General features: G+C 34.8%; 1 long non-coding RNA gene across 1 annotated transcript; it reads right to left on the bottom strand.

Moving 5' to 3' along the window:
- Positions 1-352: 352 nt before the first annotated feature.
- Positions 353-2,734, bottom strand: LOC140848775 (uncharacterized). The gene is made up of 3 exons (XR_012129892.1): positions 2,654-2,734; positions 1,851-1,946; positions 353-1,112 (listed from the first exon to the last, which is right to left on the bottom strand). It is a non-coding gene; the product is annotated as an uncharacterized lncRNA (long non-coding RNA).
- Positions 2,735-7,254: the final 4,520 nt, after the last annotated feature.

Raw genomic sequence — 7,254 nt, 5'->3', positions numbered from 1 at the left:
AGAGGTGTTACCAACATACGCCACTGTGGCTGTATACAAGGATCCTTATTGCTCTGTACCCTCACCACTACATTCAAAACAATGTTTAAAGCTTTATTCCTTTAAGATTTGTCTGTCTATCCTTTTAAAGTTTTTTGAAGCTCATGTTTTTAAAGTTTTATTTCATCCAAATAGACTTACCATCCATGGCATTGTCCCATGGACGTACCATTATATTTTGAAGTTCCCAGTGTTAGTAACGTTTCATAGAGGTAAAAACATCCACTCAGGAATTCCAAAACAAAGCAAACACATAGGAGAATACTTTAAAACCTTCCATCATTTTATCATCTCCATTTTTATATTTATGGAATGGGAGAACTAAGAACCAGAGTTGGTTTCAAGGCCACATATTAATAGGATCAACAAAGACATGTATAGGCTCTCTTTGGTTCAAAGCTCTCAGCTATTTGTCCAAGAAGGATGCCATTTTTGTTAGAAAATAGTAACACTGAACAGAAAAATTGCTATAGAAACAGAAAATACACTCTTAACTCAATAATTTTTATCATGCTTTTATGGAAAATCCTTACTAACAGAACACTTTCCCCATTTCACCCTAAATTATTATGCTTCATACACAGAATTTTCTCTCCTTCAACTTGCAATAGAAATCAGTTACCTAAGAAGTAGAATGGAATTAAGAACTAAATTCCACTTCCCCACATACTTTTATACCAGAAACATTGTACTGCAATCTGCACAGAATGCAGATATTTATAGCATAAATTAATTTTGTATTAAACAGTAACAGAAATTTGCCAATTATTGCCACTGGTCATTAACTCGAGGACACATTCACTGTGTGTGACTCTATGTCTGACTCACTTTTCCATTCTTACTCCATTCTTAACTCACCTGTTCCATTCAGTATTACTTTACAGTACACCATGCACTGTTTTCCTAACTTTGCCCTGAGTTGGCACCAAGTGAGTGGAGATGAAAATATCTTTCACGTCAGTCTGTCTTGCCTCATAACATTCTCAAGCTGTTTTCCCAGTTTTAGCATTTCAAGGGTGGTTCTGCCCCACTGGGTCTTCTTATCTCTGACTGGATTTCTGTGGAAGGGGTGCCTGCAGAGTCGATAATGAAAGAAAGAAAAGAGAAAATTAAATTCACCTATGCAGACCAAGAGGGCAAAATTGAGTGTCCCAATGCCAAACAGAGGATATTTCAAAAGTCAATCTTAAAGAGCTTTTGTTTTACGGAAAACCCAGCCAGAAATGCCCTCAGTCCTGAAAGTTTTCCTTAATGGGTTTTGAATTTGCATCATAATGTTATTTTACAGCATCTATGTTGGTTTTCATCACCCATAAATAGAAAGAAAAAAAAAAAAGACACCAACCAACCACTGAGTTGAGGAATTGAAATGATAATTTAAGCACAGTGATGAGTGGGTAGGGTAGAAAATGCCAGTTCTTCATATAGAAAAATGTTCTATTTCAGAAAAAAAGAAACCTCTTGTGGTTCTAAAAAAAATCATTTCAATGATGTTTCTTTTCTTCGATTTAGAAGTTCAGGTATAGCAACTCTAATTTCTGAAATGTGTAATGTTCTTTAAATTCAACAGAAAAGATGTAATTAAGTGTGTAAAATTTAGTTGAAATGAAATTAGGTTCAAATTTAATTCTTCTATGCCCATTGTAGTATGGAAAGTACCAGTTTTTTTACTAGTCTTATAGAAAAATGGTGTTTCCATATAGTAAGATCTAGAATAATTAAATGCATGCTGGATAGTAATTTTTGCATAGTTTCAATGGAGACTTTTAGAAAAGACTTGTGTGTAATTCAAAGAACATTTTGATCCTCACAGGAAATCAGGTGATGTTTCTCCTCTTTCTGTTGACACGTGTACCTCTGATAGGGTGGGCCACGGCAATTCCACATCACTGCATTTCAGCAAGGATCTAGAGAATTAAGTGCACTGATATTCCTCCAGAAAAGGGACTTTCTCTAATAATATACAAACATGCCATAAAATAGTAACTCACAGCTTTATCAAGACTACCTAAAACAATAACTTAGACACATTTCAGGCAAATTAGAGGTTATCAAGCCCTGACCTAAATGAAAAATAATAACCGTATTGTATATTCCACTTTGCCTGGCTGTATCTAAGTGTGCCATTTGTATTACATCATTCAGATACTCATAACAACTGTATGAAATAGTTACTATCATTATTTCCATTTAACAAATAGTGGAACTGAGGCTGAGAGATGTTAATTTATTTCCCCAAGATCATACAGCCAATAAACATTGGAACTGCAATTTGAATCTACATCTTAAAAGCCACTTCATTGCACTCAATCCTTCATTGCACTTGATCCCACTTCGTTGTGCTTGATTCTACACAAAGTCCTCTAGGTTACAGGCAGTTTTCTCATAGTAGAGGAGCTGGGATATAAAGTTTCTGTGACTACCATGTTATTAAAGCATTCGGAAGTTTTATAAACAAACTGGAGACAAGTAAATTTTTAGCATTCCCTATGAAGCAGTACAAGGCGTAAGTTTGATATTTTATCATATTTTATTTATATATATTTTTTGAAGTATAGTTGATATACAATCTTTTATTAGTTTCAAGGATACAACACAGTGGTTCAACACTTACCCACAGCATTAAATCCTTACCCCCACTAGTGCAGTTACTGCCTGTCAACATAGGAAGATGTTACAGAATCATTGGCTATGCTCTCCATGCTGTACTACCATCCTGAGACCAACTTATATTACGATTGATCATTTCTGTGCCCCTTTATCTGCCCCCCTCCACCACCCATACCAACCCCTCCCACATGGTAACCACCAGTCACTTCTCAGTGTCTCTGAGTCTACTGCTATTTTATTCATTCTGTTTTGTTCTGTTTTTAGATTCCACAAATAAGTGAGCTCATATGGTATTTGTCTTTCTCTGCCAGGCTTATTCACTTAGCATAATATACTCTAGGTCCATCCCTGTTGTTGAAAATGGCAAGATTTCTTTCTTTGTTATAGCTGAATAATATTCCATTGTGTATATGTACCACCTCTTCTTTATCCATTCATCTTTTGATGGACACTTTGGTCGCTTCCATATCTTGCTGTTGTAAATAATGTGGCAATAAACATAGGGGTGCATATATATAGCTTTTTGAATCACAGACTTAGTTTTCTTCATGTAAATTCCTAGAAGTGGAATCACTAGGTCATATGGTATTCCTATTTTTAGTTTTTTGAGGAACTGCCACACTGCTTTCCACAGTGGCTACACCAATTTACATTCCCACCAACCCTGTAGGAGGGCTCCCTTTTCTCCACACCCTCACCAACACTTGTTATTTCCTGTCTTTTGGATAGTGGCTGTTCCAACTGGAGCAAGGTGATCTCTCATTGTGGTTTTGATTTGCATCCCCCTGATGATAAGGGATGTGGAGCATCTTTTCATGTACCTGTTGACCACCTGTATTTCTCCTTGGAGAAGTGTCTGTTCAGGTCCTCTGCTCATTTTTTTAATCAGGTTATTTATTTTCTTGGTGTTGAGTCATACGAGTTATTTTGGATGTGAACCCCTTATCAGATGAGTCATTGATGAATATATTCTCCCATAGTGTAGAATGCTTTTTATTCTGCTGGTAGTGTTATTTTCTGTACAGAAGCTTTGTACTTTGATATAGTCCCACTAATTGATTTTTTATTTTGTTTTCCTTGCCTTTCCATGTCCTGGAGACATGTCCAGAAAAAAATTTCCTTGTCTTTCCATGTTCTGGAGACATGTCCAGAAAAAAATTTCCTTGTCTTTCCATGTCCTGGAGACATGTCCAGAAAAAAATTGCTCATGCATATGTTTAAGAGATTTTTGCCTATGTTTTACTCTAAGAGATTTATGTTTCCGTCTAGGTCTTTAATTCATTTCAAGTTTACTTTTGTGTATGGAATTAGACAGTAATCCAATTTCATTCTTTTGTATGTAGCTGCATCAGTTATTGAAGAGGCTGTGTTTTCCCATTGTATATTCATGGCTCCTTTATCATATATTAACTGGCCATATACATGTGGGTTTATATCTGGGCTCTCTATTCTGTTGCATCGATCTAGGGTCTATTTTGGTGTCAGTACCATACTGTTTTGATTACTGTAGCTTTGTAGTATAGCTTGAAGTCAGAGTGCATAATACCCCCAGCTTTCTTCTTCTTTCTCAGGATTGCTTTGGCTATTTGGGGTCTTCTGTGGTTCCATATGAATTTTAGGATTATTTTCTCTAGTTCATTGAAAAGTGCCATTGGAATTTTGATATGGATTGCAATGAATCTGTAAATTGCTTTGGGCTCGATGGCCATTTTGGCAATATTAGTTCTTCTTATCCGTGAGCATGGAGTAGATTTCCATTTATTTGTGCCTTTAATTTTTCTCATCAGTGTCCTACAGTTTTCAGAATACAGGTCTTTCACCTCCTTAGCTAGGTTTATTCCTAGGTATTTTTTTTTCTGATGCAGTTGTAAATGGAACTGTTTTCCTGATTTCTCTTTTTGCTAGTTCATTTTTAGTCTATAGGATCACAACAGATTTCTGTGTATTAATTTTGTATACTGAAACTTTGCTGAATCCAATGATTAGTTCTAATAGTCTTTTGGTGGAGTCTTTAGGGTTTTCTATATATAATATCATCTCATCTGTAAATAATAACAGTTTTACTTCTTTCTTAACAATTTGGATGCCTTTTATCTCTTTATCTTGTCTGACTGCCATGGCTAGGATTTCCACTATAAAGTTGAGTAAAAGTGGTGAGAGTGGATATCTTTGTCTTATTCCTGATCTTAGAGGAAAACCTTTTAGCTTTTCACCATTGAGTATGATGTTGACTGTGAGTTTAATGTACACACCCTTTATTATGTTGAGGCACATTCCCTCTATACCCATTTTGTTGAGAGTTTTTATCATGAATGAACGTTGAATTTTGTCAAATACTTTTTCAATGTCTATTGAGATAATCATATGGTTTTTATCCTTCTTTTTGTTAATGTGGTAAATCACATTGATTGACTTATGAATATTGTACCTTGCTTGCATCCCTGGAATAAATCCCACTTGGTTGTGCTGGATGATCCTTTTGATGTATTTTTCAGTTCTGTTTGCTAATATTTTGTTGAAGATTTCTGCATCTATGTTCATCAGGGATATTGGGCTATAATTTTCTTTTTCTGTAGCATCTTTATCAGTTTTGGTATTGAGTGATGCTGGCCTCATAGAATGAGTTTGGAAATATTCCCTCCTACTTTTTGGAATACTTTAAGAAGGATGGGTATTAACTCTTATTTAAATGTTTGATAGAATTCAGCTGTGAAGCCATCTGGTCCTGGACTTTTGTTTGTTGGGAGTTTTTTGATTACCAGTTCAATTTTGTTACTGGTAATTGGTCTGTTCAGATTTTGTTTCTTCCTGGGTCAGGTTTGGAAGGTTTTACTTTTCCTAGGAATTTGTCTATTTCTTCTAGGTTGTCCCATTTATTGGAAATACTTTTTCATAGAATTCTCTAACTCTTTGTATTTCTGTGGTGTCAGTTGTACCTATTCCTTTTTTATTTCTGATTCTGTTTACTTGTGCCTTCTCTTTTTTTCTTGATAAGTCTGGCTAGGGCTTGTCTATGTTGCTTATCTTCTCAAAGAACCAGCTCTTGGTTTTATTGACTTTTTCTATTGTTTTATTCTTCTCTATTTTATTTATTTCTGCTTGATCTTTATTATGTCCCTCCATCTACTAAGTTTTGCTTTCATTTGTTCTTCTTTTTCTGGTTTCTTTAGTTGGGATTTGGACTGCTTATTTGGGATTGTTCTTGTTTCTTGAGGTAGGACTGTATTACTGTACTTCCCTCTTAGAACTGCTTTTGCAACATCTGCATGTTTTGAACTCCTGTATTTTTTTCTTTTGTCTCCATGTATTGCTTGATTTCTTCTTTGATTTGCTCATTGATCCATTGATTTTTTAGAATCATGTTGTTTAGCCTCCATGTGTTTGTGAACTTTTTGGTTTTTTTCATGTAATTGAGTTCTAATTTCATACCACTGTGATCTGAGAAGATGCTTGATACAGCCTCAATCTTTTTTAATTTATCAAGGCTCTTTTCATGCCCTAGTATGTGATCTATTTTGGAGGATGTTCTATGTACACTTGAGAAAAATGTGTATCCTGCTGCTTTGGGGTGGAATATTCTGTATATATCTGCTAAGTCCGTCTGATTTAGTATGTTGTTCAGTGTCTCTGCTTCTGTATTTATTTTCTGTCTGAATGATCTGTCCATTGATGTAAGTTGCATATTAAAGTCTCCTAATATGTTTGAGTTGCAGTCTGTTTCTCCCTTTAGTTCTGTTAGTATTTGTTTTCATATTTAGGTGCTCCTATATTGTGTGCATAGATAATTATAATGGTTATATACTCTTGTTGGACTTTATCATTATGTAATGTCCTCTTTGTCTCATTATTTTCTTTGTTTTGAAGTCTGTTTTGTCTGATATGAGTACTGCTGCTCCTTCTTTGTTCTCCCTTTATTTGCATAAAGTATTTTTTCCATCCTTTATTTTCAGTCTGTGTATGTCATTAGATCTGAAATGGGTCTATTGTAGGCAGCATATAGATGGATCTTGTTTCTTTATCCATTCTGTCGCTTTATGTCTTTTGACTGGTGCATTGAGTCCATTTACATTCATGGCAGTCATTGATACGTATGTACTTACTGCCATTTTATTAGTTGTTTTCTGGTTGATTTTGTAGTTCTTTTCTGATCCTTTCTGCCTCTTTTATACTGTTCTCTGTTATTTGATGGTTTTCTTTAGTGTTGTGATTGGAGCTCTTGAAAATATTTTTGGGTATCTATTATAGGTTTTAGGCTTGTGGTTACCATAAGGTTCATAGATAGTTTCCTAAATATACATCAGTCTATATTTGGTTATTCTATTTCAAACACAGTCTAAAAGTACTTCTGTTTTATTCTTAATCTTCCTCCATACTTTATGTATAGATGTCATAATCTGCATTTTTTTGTGTATCCCTTGGCTGATTTTGTGTGTATGTGATTTTACTACTTTTTTTGCTGTTGTTGTTAACTTTATACTTGCTTGGTAAGTAATTTGTCTATCTTTACTGTGCATTTATTTTCACTGATGAAAAATATTCAGGCTTAAGAACATTTCCATCTACAGAAGTCCATTTAACACATACTATAAGGCTGTTTTACTATGA

The sequence above is a fragment of the Manis javanica genome, chromosome 4 (genome assembly GCF_040802235.1).
Source record: "Manis javanica isolate MJ-LG chromosome 4, MJ_LKY, whole genome shotgun sequence".
In the NCBI taxonomy this organism is placed as follows: Eukaryota; Metazoa; Chordata; class Mammalia; order Pholidota; family Manidae; genus Manis; species Manis javanica.
Note: the sequence above shows the minus strand (reverse complement) of the source record. Positions and strands in the feature narration are given on the sequence as shown.